Raw genomic sequence first — 16,705 nt, 5'->3', positions numbered from 1 at the left:
CAGGGAATAACTTCCATGATATTAGAGGGAGCTTTAGAGGACAGATTAGAATATATCTAGCAAATAGTTGAGGTCTTAGGTTGCAAGTTCTAGTCTAAGATGAAAAAGCTGGCACAGGAAGGGAATTCATGGTGGGCTGCATCAAACCAGTCACAATACTGACTGGGGATGCACGCATTGTCATCCATCAGCACAAATCCCATTTCAATATGTTCAAAAAACCAGAGTCACAATGAGTAAGGATTTCATCCCAGTATTTCACACTAGTCATCCTACCACATACTGGCAGAAGGGATGCTCTGTGGTCACACACAACTATCTCAAACGTGACTGAACAGTCTCGATAAGGGTGGTGGTAATCTACGACACAGTTAGGGTGTAATGTCATCCCCGTTGCCTACACACACACACACACACACACACACACACACACACACACACACACACACACACACACACACACAGAGAGAGAGAGAGAGAGAGAGAGAGAGAGAGAGAGAGAGAGAGAGAGAGGACGGGCAGCAACTGGGGTATCTGCCCTAGGTGGCAATTTAAGGGAGAGCCAAATACATATTCTTGAAGAAAAGCCTAGTTTCACAAAACACCTAGCATCCAGCACACATGGGTTTATCCATTATTCAGAAGATTTTGAAACGCACCCCTGTTGATTTTTGAACACATTCTAAGTTTATTTCTGAACGAATCTCTAGTTGATTTTGAGCACAAGCATAGTCCGTGTAATGTGTGTGCATGTCGCATCTAGAAATAAAAAAACTTTTCCGCAGACAAAAGGGGATGGAGCTGTACTAGCTGAGCCAAATAAACAAAAACAGGTCAATGGCAATTTCTCTTGCTTTATGTGGTTGATTGCGAGTGTGAATGATCAGCATTGTTGTAATTATTAGTGAAATTCATAGACTGAGGCAACCAGAGTGGAAATAACAGGAATAACAGGTAATAAATATTAACATATTAATCTTCTCGCTATACCCAAGAAAATGAAATTTTGACAGAAAATGTCCGTCAGATCACTACACTGCTAAGAACCAATTGTGCAGTCCCCGGTTAGCAGCCTTTAAAGTTGTATTGTCAGAATAGGGCGGAACACACTTTGTATAAACACATAATAACACCTAATTGGACAGTAAACTTGGGATAACTAAGGTGGTAATTATGGCAGGGAGAGCAATGTTAACTGGAGAATAAGTAATCACAATGGCAGGAATAGTTACAGAATTAGTGATAAGATTTTTTGTTAGAACAGGGAAGGAGAAAAAAAATGGGGACATCACACAAATTATAACGAAAAATTTTATGATTCCAAATTTATATAACAGTTTTGTACTACTACTACTACTACTACTACTACTACAACGAGGTGCATTCAAGTTCTAAGGCAATTGATTTTTTTTTTTCTCCGGACTGGAAAGAGATAGAAACATGCGCATTGTTTTAAAATGAGGCCGCATTCATTGTCAATACGTCCCAGAGATGGCAGCACCATACGGCATATGGAATTTTACCGCCAGCGGCGAGAATGAGAACTGTTTTCAATACTTAAAAATGGCGATGTTTTCCTTACTTGAACAGCGTGCAATCATTCGTTTTTTGAATTTGCGTGGTGTGAAACCAATTGAAATTTATCGACAGTTAAAGGAGACATGTGGTTATGGATGTGTCTAAAGTGAGTTCGTAGGTGCAACAGTTTAATGGAGGCAGAACATCATGTGACAACAAACCGAAACAACCTCGGGCTCACACAAGCCGGTCTGACGAGATGATCGAGAAAGTGGAGAGAATTGTTTTGGGGGATCACCAAATGATTGTTGAACATATCGCCTCCAGAGTTGGCATTTCTGTGGGTTCTGTGCACACAATCCTGCATGACGACCTGAAAATGTGAAAAGTGTCATCGAGGTGGGTGCCACGAATGCTGACGGACGACCACATGGCTGCCCGTGTGGCATATTGCCAAGCAATGTTGACGCGCAACGACAGCATGAATGGGACTTTCTTTTCGTCGGTTGTAACAATGGGTGAGACGCGGATGCCATTTTTCAATCCAGAAACAAAGCGCCAGTCAGCTCAATGGAAGCACACAGATTCACCGCCACCAAAAAAATTTCGGGTAACCGCCAGTGCTGAAAAATTGATGGTGTCCATGTTCTGGGACAGTGGTCAAAACAGACTCCTAAAGAAGCCTTCGCCACTGCCATGGAATCATGTCGTCAGCATTGTGAAAAATGTGTACGTCTGCAGGGCAATTCTGTCGAGAAGTAACGTCAGTTGCATCGATTTCGGGTGAGTAGTTAACTAGAAAAAAAAAAAAAATCGGAGGCCTTAGAACTTTAATGCAGCTCGTACTTTTTGATCTCGTCCTTGAAAAACTGAAGCATATGAATATCATCGTTGGTATAAAAGAGGAGGAAGTGACTAAAGTATGAGGTCATCAGTCCCTTGTTCCTAACACAACATTGCCACAAGTGTGAGAATAAAACAGACAAGACACACAACACAAAATGGAAAGAAAGGAAAAACCACAAGTACAAAGGAAAGACAACCAGCACTAAAACGGACAAAAGAGGACAAGAAAACAACAGGGATGCTAGAAACAGAAGACAGTAAAACAAGAAAGCAGATTACAGTGGCTGGCAGACCACAAGAATAAAAAGGAAAAGCCAGCCACTCTGCAACACATTAAAACCTTCACCCTAAAAGTACTAAAGTACTACGTTGAAGGACACAGAGGGACAAAGGACATCCACTAAAACTTAGATCAAATGATAAAACCCTCCCTCACGAATAAAATAAAAAGCTAAATCAGCCAATGAGGCAATGTCAGATAAAATGAGCAGCAACGAGTCCAGTAACCCAAGATTTCATCACTGAGCAGTCGAAGTGGGACAGTGCACGAGAATATGAACCACTGTTAACCAGGCACCACGCCGACACTGAGGTGGGTCTTCGTGGCACAGGAGGTAACTGTGGGTCACCCAAGCTTGGCCAATGTGGAGCCGGCAGAGGACAACTGACTCGCTGCGAGAGGCCCGCATGGAAGACTTCCACACATTCATAGTGTCCTTAATGGCACACAGTTTGTTGTGCGTAATGTTATGCCATTCCGTCTCCCTAAGACGAAAAACCCTGTGGCCTAAGTGAGATGCCCATCTCCAGAAGCAGTTTCCGCGTAGCCTGTTTGGCCAGCCTGTTGGCAAATTCGTTGCCTGGGATGCCGACATGTCATGGGGTCCACACAACCACCACTGAATGACGGGACAGGTCCAGGGCATAGATGGACTCTTGGATGGACACTACCAAAGGATGGCAAGGGTAGCACTGGTCGATAGCTTGTACACTGCTCAAGGAGTCAGCACACAGAAGAAACGATTCCTCGGGGCATGAACAGATATACTGAAGTGCACTGCAACTATCAAGTAAGGAATGATGTTCAATATGGCCGCCATGAATTAGCCACAGCCAAAACGACCATCAGCCATCCAGACATTGGTGTAAACCACTTCAGAACCCCGGGGTTAACGGAGTCCTTAGGGGCACACGAAAGGTCCAGGTGAAGCTTCAGCCTACAGCTACACCCCGTAAGTGTACGTGAATGGATCTCAAGGAGAGGTGGTACAAGCAAGGACTCCAGTTCCGACAGAATAGATTGCTTGCAAACCACAATCTGTAGCCCTGACCCAGGCCAGCTATGTGGGAGGTGAACTGTCATTGGGAAAAGAAGACGGTAATTAGGATGTTCAGGAGAGCTATGAACGTGTGCAACGTAACTGGTGAGCAGTTGTGCATATCTGATCTTGAATGGAGGGACTCCAGCCTCCACTAGTACACTTGCCACCAGACTAGGGCTAAAAGCTCATGTCGCTAGTCGAACTCCGCAATCGTGCAATGGGTCGAGCAAACTCAATGCTGAGGGTACCGCTGAACAATAAACCACTCTCCCATAGTCAAGGTGGGATTGAACAAGGGCTCTGTAGAGCTGCAGCAGCTCAGAGCTATCTCCACTCCAGATGGTGTTGCTCAGGCAGTGGAAGGCATTGAGGTGCTGCCAACACTTCCGTTTAAGCTGACGAAGATGAGGAAGCCAAGTCAAATGAGCGTCAAAAACAAGACCTAAGAATCGGTATGTCTCCACTACAGTGAGTGGATTGTCATTAAGGGAAAGTGCTAGATGAATGGTATGCTGCCGACACTCATATAATGTGGCAAGGATATGATTTCGCCAGGTCATGTTTTATGCTTTATGTAAATCAAAAGACAGAATCCAGCTGTTGGCGTCTGGAAAAAGCTGTTGGGATGGCAGACTCGATGGACACAAAATTATCAGTGGTAGAGCGACCCTGGCAGAAGCCGCCTTGACATAGAGCCAGCAAGCCACGTGGCTCAAGGACCCAAGCCAACCACCAACACACCATACGTTCCAGCAGCTTACGAATTATGTTGGTGAGGCTGACGGGCGCATAGCTATCCACATCAAGCGGGTTTTTACCGTGTTGAGCACCGGAATGATGGTGCTCTCCCACCATTGCAATGGAAAGATATCCTCATCATTGTCAACCAGATCTAGTGCGATATGTCACATCTAGTCAGATGAGAGATGTTTAATTATCTGGCTGTGGATCCGATCAGGCCCAGGAGCTATGTCCGTCTATGTGCAAGGGCACTGGGGAGCTCCCACTCTGTAAATGGGGTGTTACAGGATTCACTGTGGCATGTAATGAATGACAGGACTTTCCCTTCCAGCCGCCGTTTGAAAGTGCGAAAGACTGGGGGTAATTTTCCGACGCAGAGGCTCGAGCAAAGTGCTCAGCATCTCGTTTGCATAAGTAGATAACACGCCATTTATGGTAACACTGGGAACACCTGTTGGTGTCTGGTACCCAAAAATACGTTTGATCTTACGGAAAGTGATGTATGGCACCCAATGGTGGAGATGTATCTATCCCAACACTCCCGCTTCCGGCATTTGATAGGTTGGCGAAAGCTGGCACAGAGCCATTTAAGACTAAGAGGTGCTGCTCATGCCACTGCAGAGCTCTCTGATGCTTCTTAATTGCTTCAGCAACTTCCGGCGACCACCAAGGGACTGGCTTATGCCAGGGGCACAAACAATTGTTGTAGCCACCTGCTCAACCATCACATTGATGTTACCATGTGCAGGAGATTCAACGGTGACAGCAGAGGCGGAAGTCTCTCAGTCCACCTTGTTTGAAGCCCACCTGGGCAGGCATCCGTGGGCCTGACGCCGGGGCGGTGACAGGAAGATGGGTCAGTTTTCACTATCAGACAGGTCATCATGTGCTCTCCAGTCGATAGATGGCAGAAGTCCTGGGCTGCAAATTGATAAATCAATGTCCGAGTAACTACCATGAACCACACTAACATGTGGCAGCCCCAGTATTTAACAGACCGAGGTTGAACTGAGACAGTAAAGTTCGACATCTCTGCCAATGGAAAAGCAGACAGTGGCAGAACACTACAGGAGTGGAGAGTAAACCTCAAGGAAGAAATTCTGGACACTTTTGCATTTGTGCTTGAAGGAAGACAGACCTGCTCCAAGTAGTGTGTGTCATTCCATCGTGTCGGAGACAGACTCTACGCAGTGAATGGCCGCCACAACACTAACTTTGTAAGGGACTTTATATTTCTAGGGGTCTAAATGTGCTTCAGAATAGGATGTACTTTTTCCACTTGTATTATGAAACTGACAATAAAAAAATACGAGTCTCTACTCATGTTAAACTCTGAACTGTTTTGAGGTGGTGAATACTTCGTGTATTTTGATTAAAAAATGGACATAGCTTTCCATGAACCATGGACCTTGCCGTTGGTGGGAAGGCTTGCGTGCCTCAGCAATACAGATGGACGTAACGTAGGTGCAACCACAACGGAGGGGTATCTGTTGACAGGCCAGACAAACGTGTGGTTCCTGAAGAGGGGCAGCAGCCTTTCCAGTAGTTGCAGGGGCAACAGTCTGGATGATTGATCTGGACTTTTAACATTAACCAAAACGGCCTTACTGTGCTGGTACTGCGAACAGCTAAAGCAAGGGGAAACTACAGCCGTAATTTTTCCCGAGGTCATGCAGATTTACTGTATGATTAAATGATGATTACGTCCTCTTGGGTAAAATATTCCAGAGGTAAAATAGTCCCCCATTCGGATCTCCGTGCGGGGACTACTCAGGAGGACGTCGTTATCAGGAGAAAGAAAACTGGCGTTCTACGGATCGGAGCGTGGAATGTCAGATCCCTTAATCGAACAGGTAGGTTAGAAAATTTAAAAAGGGAAATGGATAGGTTAAAGTTAGATGTAGTGGGAATTAGTGAAGTTCGGTGGCAGGAGGAACAAGACTTTTGGTCAGGTGAATACACGGTTATAAATAGAAAATCAAATAGGGGTAATGCAGGAGTAGGTTTAATAATGAATTAAAAAAATAGGAGTGCGGGTAAGCTACTACAAACAGCTTAGTGAACGCATTATTGTGGCCAAGATAGACATAAAGCCCACGCCTACTACAGTAGTACAAGTTTATATGCCAACTAGCTCTGCAGATGATGATGATGATGAAATAGATGAAATGTATGATGAGATAAAAGTAATTATTCAGGTAGTGAAGGGAGACGAAAATTTAAGTGTCATGGGTGACTGGAATTCGAGTGTAGGAAAAGGGAGAGAAGGAAACATAGTAGGTGATTATGGATTGGGGATAAGAAATGAAAGAGGAAGCCGTCTGGTAGAATTTTGCACAGAGCATAACTTAATCATAGATAACACTTGGTTCAAGAATCATAAAAGAAGGTTGTATACATGGAAGAATCCTGGAGATACTAAAAGGTATCAGATAGATTGAATGGTAAGACAGAGATTTAGGAACCAGTTCTTAAATTATAAGACATTTCCAGGGGCAGATGTGGACTCTGGCCACAATCTATTGGTTATGAACTGTAGATTAAAACTGAAGAAACTGCAAAAAGGTGGGAATTTAAGGAGATGGGACCTGGACAAACTGAAAGAACCAGAGGTTGTACAGAGTTTCAAGGAGAACATAAGGTAACAATTGACAGGAATGGGGGAAAGAAATACAGTAGAAGAAGAATGGGTCGCTTTGAGGGATGAAGTAGTGAAGGCAGCAGAGGATCAAGTAGGTAAAAAGAGGAGGGCTAATAGAAATCCTTGGGTAACAGAAGAAATATTGAATTTAATTGATGAAAGGAGAAAATATAAAAATTCAGTAAATGAAGTAGGCAAAGAGGAATACAAACGTCTCAAGAATGAGATCGACAGGAAGTGCAAAATTGCTAAGCAGGGATGGCTAGAAGACAAATGTAAGGATGTAGAGGCTTATCTCACTAGGGGTAAGATAGCATTTGTAGACTTAGAGAAAGCTTTCGACAATGTTGACTGGAATACTCTTTTTCAAATTCTGAAGGTGGCAGGGGTAAAATACAGGGAGCAAAACGCTATTTACAATTTGTACAGAAACCAGATGGCAGTTACTAGAGTCGAGGGGCATGAAAGGGAAGCAGTGGTTGGGAAGGGAGTGAGACAGGGTTGTAGCCTCTCCCCGATGTATATTGAGCAAGCAGTAAAGGAAACGAAAGAAAAATTCGGAGTAGGTATTAAAATTCATGGAGAAGAAATAAAAACCTTGAGGTTCGCCGATGACATTGTAATTCTGTCAGAGACAGCAAAGGACTTAGAGGAGCAGTTGAATGGAATGGACAGTGTCTTGAAAGGAAACATATAAGATGATCAACAAAAGCAAAACGAGGATAATGGAATGTAGTCAAATTAAATCGGGTGATGCTGAGGGAATTAGATTAGGAAATGAGACAAAGTAGTAAAGCAGTTTTGCTATTTGGGGAGTAAAATAACTGATTATGGTCGAAGTAGAGAGGATATAAAATGTAGACTGGCAATGGCAAGGAAAGCATTTCTGAAGAAGAGTATTTTGTTAACATCGAGTATAGATTTAAGTGTCAGGAAGTCATTTCTGAAAGTATTTGTATGGAGTGCAGCCATGTATGGAAGTGAAACATGGACGATAAATAGTTTGGACAAGAAGAGAATAGAAGCTTTCGAAATGTGGTGCTACAGAAGAATGCTGAAGATTAAATGGGTAGATCACATAACTAATGAGGAAATATTGAATAGAATTGGGGAGAAGAGGAGAGTGTGGCACAACTTGACTAGAAGAAGGGATCGGTTGGTAGGACATGTTCTGAGGCATCAAGGGATCACCAATTTAGTACTGGAGGGCAGCGTGGAGGGTAAAAATCGTAAAGGGAGACCAAGAGATGAATACACTAAGCAGATTCAGAAGGATGTAGGCTGCAGTAGGTACTGGGAGATGAAGAAGCTCGCACAGGATAGAGTAGCATGGAGAGCTGCATCAAACCAGTCTCAAGACTGAAGACCACAACGACAACAACAGTTTGGGGATTTTACCATCATTCCCATCAGCTCTCAACACAACCTGACTGCATCTGATAAGGTATTTGTCTGTAATTGAACATCGTAGGAGCAGTTCCCATTTATTTAATATCTCATTTCTTGAATAATGATCATTCAACACAATTTTCTCTTATCTGCATCAATTACTAAATTTTGAATAGAACCCTTGTTATTAAATTATTTGTTTAACGTTTATTTTCTAGTTCTGTACATTTTATTAACTCTTAATTCTAGCCAATACATGTACTATTTGACTGCAATATGGCAGCTACTGTTGCCGTTTGTAGTGCATTAGTTGTGGGGCACAAAAGCAGATGTACACAGCTCGACCCTACAACTACATCGAGCCGTGCAATGTCTAAGTACCTGAAGTACGAGTGACCACAGGTCAAGGCACAAATGGTTTGCTAATATGGCAGCGCTGTTTGGAAAAGCAACTAGACTAGAAGTAACCGTTTTATACCGTCTCATCTTCCACACGGTCGTCTGTTGACAGGACAGGATGCTGGCCGCAAGAGCCAGGGGAAGACAGTGTGTACCTAACCCTACCCAGGTGGCGTGTAGAAGTGGGGCAAAAGACGACAGACCCTACACCTAGTGACCGCGGGCTGGTCCCACGTGAAGGGGGCCCTGGATCACGGCAGTCCCTAACAGTCCTATGCGTCCAACAGATTATCCCTGGAGAATCTGTTGTCCGCCAGAAGAGAGTTGCAGCAAGCTGCGGGAACTGCGAGTCCTCCGGACTCTTGAAACCACGACAAGTTTTGCTTTTTTTCCGCACAGTGTGCAGCAGAGAGAGAAGAATACTCGTGGAATTTCTTGAAAATATTTTCGTTGCTACTTGAAGATTCTCAGCTGCTCTCCTGGAGTCTTCTGCTTACTTCTGTATCTTCCGCTTCTTGCTCCAATAGGGTGGGCTGTCTCCGGATGGGAAGAGCTTGTTCCCGACTTAAGCCGGGGGCCAGAGGGAGGCCATCACTGAAGTGTCTGCTGCAGCCTCTTGCTGGCCTCCGGTCCTGGCTCAGAATTTCGTTTTTACCGAGTGATGCTATCAATTTATATAGTACTAGCACAGGAACGTAGCTTAGTCCAGGTATTTATTTATTTATTTATTTATTTATTTATTTATTTATTTATTTATTTATTTATTTATTTATTTATTTATAGTTGTGCATTCTTGTCAAATGCCGTATTACACAGCATCTGGCATTGTGCTTAATGTTTATGATTGTGTGTCGTATTGCGATGTAATACTGTAGGTATATTCAGTGATGTATGTGGATGTAGTATGCAAAATTTATTGCAAATAGAGTAAGCAGTGAAGAAATAATAAATTTACAAGCCATAAATAATGTGGCATCTTATTGTTTACGAGGTAATATCATAAACTGTGTGTCGTGCAATGATATAATTTTGCAGTTACATTCAGTGCTGTAAGTGCATACTGCCCGCAAAACATGTCACTGATAAGAGTTAGTAGTAAAGGAGTAGTAAATTGCAACATCATACCCCACGCAGTACTTTTACTGCACAACCGGCGGAACAGTGGTAAGCGATTAACTTTTTCTCTCTCTCGCATCACTCTGTAAAGTTTGTCAGCGAGAAAGAAAAAGAATTGTATAGGTTCCAAATTATGATGCGAGTTACTAAGTGCTCTCTTTCTCAAATACCGGGTGAATAAAGTCCATGAATTTTTTGATGCCTAGGGGGTAGTCTTAACTCAGTTATCACAAACAACCGTTAGTCTTTACTTTGAATAGTGTAGTAGTAGTAAATTGTGAACTTTACTATGTAGTACTCATGCTATCTGAACAACTGATAACTAGGACAGAACAGTGTGGGTTTGTTTTGCAGACATGGTGGAACATGACCACAACTACAGTGATGTTTGTGATTTGGTTGTGGAACATTTTGCATATGTCAAATCTCCATCTCAGTAAGGTATTGGCAAATGGAGATACTGGCCCCCTAGCTTCCTTGTTGACACAGACCAAAGAGTCATTACAAAATACAATATCAATATTGCCGTGCAATGTTTTGTGCAACCAAAGACTAAACCTCAAAGAAAAGTACCCACTTAGTATGGAATAGCAAGAACAGTCCTACGAGGGACATAGAAAAAGCTAAAAAACTGAGACCTAAATGAAGATGATCCGTGTAGTCACATGAAATTCTGCGAGTTGTACGCAATCTGACAAGAACCTGACACCAAGTTTTACAAAATAATGTAATCTACTCACCAAGCGGCAGCAGGGGACACTGCCATTGCTTGGCGAGTAGATTTTTTTATCTGTGCATTTACATTATATTATCAATAATTGATAATTTCCAAGAAGTTACTTACTTGAAGTGACGAAGCTACTTTTCAGGTGAGTTGCTGAGTGAAAACACTTACCTGTATCTACCGGATTCTGTGAATCCCCATGTGAGAGTGGAAACAAAGTTAAACCCTACTGTTGTGAGTTTATGGGCAAGGATTTTTCAGCGGTGGGCTAATCAGTTCTGTAAATTACCTTATATGCTTCAGGAAGTATTGTTTTAACTGGAAAACAGACCATTTTTTGAACAGCTGAGGCTGGTTAAGGAAAAGTTAGTATGGCAACAAGACAGAGCACGCCCACAATACATGGTTATTGTGAGACTTTTCAAATGAACACTTCAATGTATGGTTTGCAGATGGGGTGCCATTCAATGGCCTCCAAGCCCCCAGATACCGCATGTTGATTTCTCAGTGTGGGGTATAGTAGAGAAAGCTGTTTATTCTCTAAAGATTTGTGATGTTCAATATTTGAAAGACCGAATCAGTGTAGATTTTGAAAACCTACAGTCCAGAGAATTTCTGGCAAAATTTGTCAATCAGTGTTGAAATGAGGTAATGCTTGCTTTGAACAGTATGGAAACCACCTAGTGTCTTTAGTATGTTCATTGAATGCTACACATATTTCTGTGACGGCGTAAGTTTGTATTTTTATTTTGTAATTTTGACAGCTGACTTATCGATCACATTGTATTTTTCTGAATAATAGTGTAATGACTGCAATGCCAGCTGTTATATTGTAGATTCTCAGAAACCTAGTAGGTATGACACAGAGCAAGCACGTTAGTACATAGCAAACAAGAGGAAAGCACCGTTCAGGTAGACTCTTGTGTGATAAGTGAGTAGGTCATAATATAAATTAGTAATCCAAGCATTCATTTGGATTTATTTGGTTACTGTTGTAGCCACAACATAATGAGGGCCCGTTTTGTCCTTTGAAGGACAGGCATTCAATAGGAAGGATTAGGGCACGAAGACCATGACCATTACACTTTTAGGCTTATTGCTTTCACCTTATGCTGGCGAACAGCGAGGTACTATACATCCACACTGGGCTCACTGTGTGTCCACGTTTGCTTTAAGGGGCTGCATACATTAAATATTTGATAGTACTAGATTGTCAAATGCTCAAAATAATAAAGTGACTCACACCCGAAAGCAAGTGAGTATCACAACTATATTAGTTACAGCCAGTGGAAAATGAGAGAATGGCTGAAAGAAGGGAGTGTCGTGTATGTTAATTTCCTGACTAAAATAACAACCAAGGATCTAACAATTTCAGAAGCTACTTTCGGATGATTCCTGCATCTTACAAAAAATTATTAATTTTGATATGACAAAATATAGGAACAAAATACTTTAATGAGAGAGGCAATAACAGTCAATAAGAGATTAGGTGTAACTAATATTTCTGGCAACAGGCAGGTAATTCGAATTCTTGAAATTCTGTGATGTATCACCAAATGCAGTTAGCGAAATGACTATTGATACCTGTGAAGTAATTATATCTGTCCTACGAGGATATTTTAAGGTAATTAACACAATATATTTTTTATGTCTTGTAATAATGTAGTGAGGCTCGCACGTATTTCGCTTCTGTTTGTGCCTATTCTAGCACTAATTTCCTCTTTCCTGTTATTTTTATTTCATATGTATGACATACTTTTTGAGGTACAAGCATCTTATTACACGGCTGAGTAATCCAACAAGCCTATGGGCCTACAACATTTCAAATTAATAAGTAAAGCAATGTCGTAGTGTATGCTCCACTGATCCCTAAAGAGGTAAATCCAATTAATATAATTCTGTTCAACTTGTTATGTATTAAAAGACTTCAGAAAATTAATCTAAGTAATGGTATGTACACAGACAAACTGAAAACAAGCAGCACACATTAACACCGTATCCTCCCTAAAAGGACAGCCATAAATATCCCTTTTTGCACCAGCAACGTTTTGTGTCACAGTTCCTGTGTTCCCTCTCAGTATGTGTATATAGACATAACTGTTGTGTTTGTCCTCTTTGCACCTGGAGCATTGACACATCTGTTTTCTGCCTATCTCACTGCCGAAACAGGGTAGGCCACCTGGCAGTCCATCGTCTGTGCTGCTGATTTCCCAGACTCTAAATATAGATACATGTAAATGTAAATTCATGCAGATGAATAGGAAAAAAGAATCCTGTAATGTTTGAATACTCCATTAGTAGTGTAGCACTTGACACAGTAACATCGATTAAATATTTGGGCGTAACATTGCAGAGTGATATGAAGTGGGACAAGCATGTAATGGCAGTTGTGGGGAAGGCATATAGTTGTCTTCGGTTTCTGGTAGAATTTTGGGAAGATGTGGTTCATCTGTAAAGGAAATTGCTTATAAAACACTAATACGACCTATTCTTGAGTACTGCTCAAGCGTTGGGAATCCCTGTCAGGTCGAATTGAGGGAAGACATAGAAACAATTCAGAGGTGGGCTGCTAGATTTGTTACTGGTAGGTTTGATCATCACGCGAGTGTTACGAAAATGCTTCAGGAACTCGGGTGGGAGTCTCTAGAGGAAAGAAGGCGTTCTTTTCATGAATTGCTACTGAGGAGATTTAGAGAAACAGCATTTGAGGCTGACTGCAGTACAATTTTACTGCCACCAACTTACATTTCGTGGAAAGTCCCCAAAGATAAGGGATTAGGGCTCATACGGAGGCATATAGGCAGTCATTTTTCCCTCATTCTGTTTGGGAGTGGAACAGGGAGAGACGATGCTAGTTGTGGTACAAGGTTCCCTCCGTCACACACCATACGGTGGATTGCGTAGTATGTAGATGTAGACTTTAAATTAGCCCACCGTCAGACTGCCACAACGCTTCACGAAACTGTTGGGCAGCCTGTTCTACGTGATCCAGCATCAAGGGGATGCTGAATTTATCATGCAAAGCTATGGTCAAGTAGTCTTACATTAAGTGCAAGGTGACTCGCAGAATTCTCACTCGCACTCTCTTGGAGCCAACAAATGTGTATATTGGCTGTATTCTCCCCCACTGTTACTGCCACCGTATTTGATTTCTGAGGTCATGTGCACAATTTATCTGCCTTGGGATTTCAATGACCACGAGTTATTGTTACCCCAAGATTGCAGATACACAATTCTTAAATAGTATTTATGCAAATGACAGTGAGGAACTGAGGAATATGTACATTCACCATCGGTCTACAGATGAAGGCTCATTTGTGATCGTTAATGTGCCTACAACAAAGGAAACCAAATGTCAGTCTTATGTTGCTCAAATTGCAAGCAGTCGTGGTTCAGGCAGCGATACAACATGCGTCAAATATGTCAGGAAACAAGGCATGAAGCTTGTTTGGCCACACTTGCCAGACATTGTCTAAATAAACGAAGAACGTATAACCTTAATTTTAACTGTAATGGATGAAACTGAAGGTATTATATGCTCAGCTAAATTTGGAGCTGTATGTGTGGTACTCCATCTTACTACCTTTCATTATATTTGTAATTTTGATGATAGCTCACACTGTTAGTGTAAAACACTGGGTTTTTTTCCATTTATGACACTTCATAAAGCACTTAAGAAAACTTCTTGCAATTTTTTACAATTTATGGAATAGCAAACAAATGTGAATCTCACTGGTCTTTCTGCCTTTTGAAGGGTAAGAAGATGGCAAGTTACGTTAGTGTTTTCGAATGTGTTAAACAGGATTGTTCGAATATAGGAATTGTTTCGAACCAAAGAAAATCGTCATCGATTTTGAGGTAGCAATCCATGGAGCTGTTCATTCAGTTTTTTCCTTGGAGTGAAATACTTGGCTGCAGGTTATATATCCCAAAATTGGAAAGTTTTCTTTCTGTTTTGCTTTTTTCATCTTATGCTAGCAACACATCCTAGTTTGCTCGGGACCTGAGGAATATTCAGTACACAATGTTGCGTGTTTTTCTTCCTGAAAAAAATACAAACTGTTTTCTGGGGTCAGACATTTAAGATCTACACAAAGTTAACCACGAATGGCACTCAGCACTTAACTCTACTTCTGTCACACATGATTTTTTGACCTCATGTTTGGTCAAAAGCAGTATCAAACGACACCCTTACTGAGCAGTCATTTAAATTCAAAAGTTAGGTCTGGCACTATCATACAACTTCGCAGCATTACAACTGTTCTGCAGATGATCAAAATTGTGCCATCAACCAATATGCTCCTCTCATTCCACTAGACAGCTTGAGTGGATTAAGATTTCTTTGTTAATACAATACATGACATTCCTCTTAACACCCTTTACATCTGCATTAAATCATCATTTACGATTCCCCTTGACATGAGTGTGATTCTGAATCAGAAGTTGAAGTAAACCGTATTTTGTTTTCGTGTTCTCTGTCAAATAACAATCGAAATTTCAGAGGACTTTGACGAGTGTGGGTTACCTTCTCCCTTTAGCAGCATCTCGTTTTGTTTCTGAAGACATTCTTCTGTATAAATTAACTGTCATGTTTCTTAAGTGTATATTGAAAAATCTCTAGCATTCATTTTCATTTATCTGTATCAGCTGTTATTGAATATAATAAACTGTGTAAACTAATAAATATGTCTAGTTTACTTATCGTTCTACTTGTTAAACATTTGTTGTGGTAAAATCTTGATATTTTCACTACATAAATACGTAATTTTGTATTTTCTTTGTATAATTACATATTCTATGTAAACATGTGTTCTCAATGGCTAAAGAAAGTACTAACTCTGGAGGCAAAATAAAACAAAACAAACAAAAAAACAACCTTTGTAGCACCAGGGGACTATTAAAACTTTGCCTCAGATAATGCATGTTTTCGTGGACAGTATGTGGGTGTTCATTCCTGCTACTTTGTGGGTGGGCAATATAACGGACCTTTCTCTTTTAAAAAAATCTGTTTATGTACGTTATGCACTGGTGCTTATGACGTATTAGTAATTTTCTCCCTTTTTCCTGTTTTAGTGAAACACTTTTATTTTAGCACAAATATAAGTCTGATACAAATGTGTTCTGATGAAAAACCACTTCTATATGAGACATGTATCGCCAGAGCTAAATGCTTCAGGGGGTGCTTACCTAAATGCAAAAATTTGGATTATTGAGTTAATTATACTTTGTCACTTGTCCATCACCATATTTTACTAATAAATCTGAAAGACTTGTCTATTTTTTACAAATATGTTGGTTTTAAATTCCAGTGGCCAGTAAAGACCATTAACAAGCAATTTTGTATCAGTTTTGCGATACTGGTATGTTTGTGAATGGTACAGTGCACTGATGTACATTAATTGGAAAATGATTGTAGAAGTTTTAATATTACGTGAGTGGTTCAGAATCATTCCATAGCAGTAGGGGGCAGTACTCGTCAATGCAAAAGTTGTTACTTACTTCTGATAACTTAATTAAATATATTTTTCCTCGTGAAAATCATTCAGGGACACTTGACAGCCTATATCCTCCAAAAATCATCTTTCCTTGTGAAATGATCTGAATGACAGTGAAAGCCGCACACCTGGGTATGCACACATGGGCACTTACTACTTGCCAACCAGTCATTAGATTTATTACTTTACTTTTTAACCAACAGATACATTCAGTGGGTAAGTTTTGGTATATATGTTGCTGCTTTAGGTTACACAAAGAATAAGAAGATGCAATATTAGTGAATTAAGGTGCCAGAAAGTTTGCTGGTAATGTTCTGTTTCGAAATATACTGCACAAACCATAAAAACTACGTCAAATTGGTATGGTGCCAACCAGTATACTTAAAAAAACTGCAACATAGTTCAATAGAGCATATGCTTATCTTCTACAGTTCAACAAACATTTCTGCCTTTTCACATCATCTAGTGCAGTGAATCCAACAGACAAAAATGGTGACTGGATGATCCATAAAAG

General features: G+C 41.0%; 1 protein-coding gene across 3 annotated transcripts in view; it reads right to left on the bottom strand.

The window, feature by feature from the left end:
• The window catches only part of LOC126293345 (zinc phosphodiesterase ELAC protein 1-like), a 73,437-nt gene that overhangs the window by 7,005 nt on the left and 49,727 nt on the right, over positions 1–16,705 (bottom strand). The gene's annotated exons all lie outside the window — the stretch shown is intronic.

This window comes from Schistocerca gregaria, chromosome 10 (assembly GCF_023897955.1).
Source record: "Schistocerca gregaria isolate iqSchGreg1 chromosome 10, iqSchGreg1.2, whole genome shotgun sequence".
NCBI classification, from domain to species: Eukaryota; Metazoa; Arthropoda; class Insecta; order Orthoptera; family Acrididae; genus Schistocerca; species Schistocerca gregaria.
Note: the sequence above shows the minus strand (reverse complement) of the source record. Positions and strands in the feature narration are given on the sequence as shown.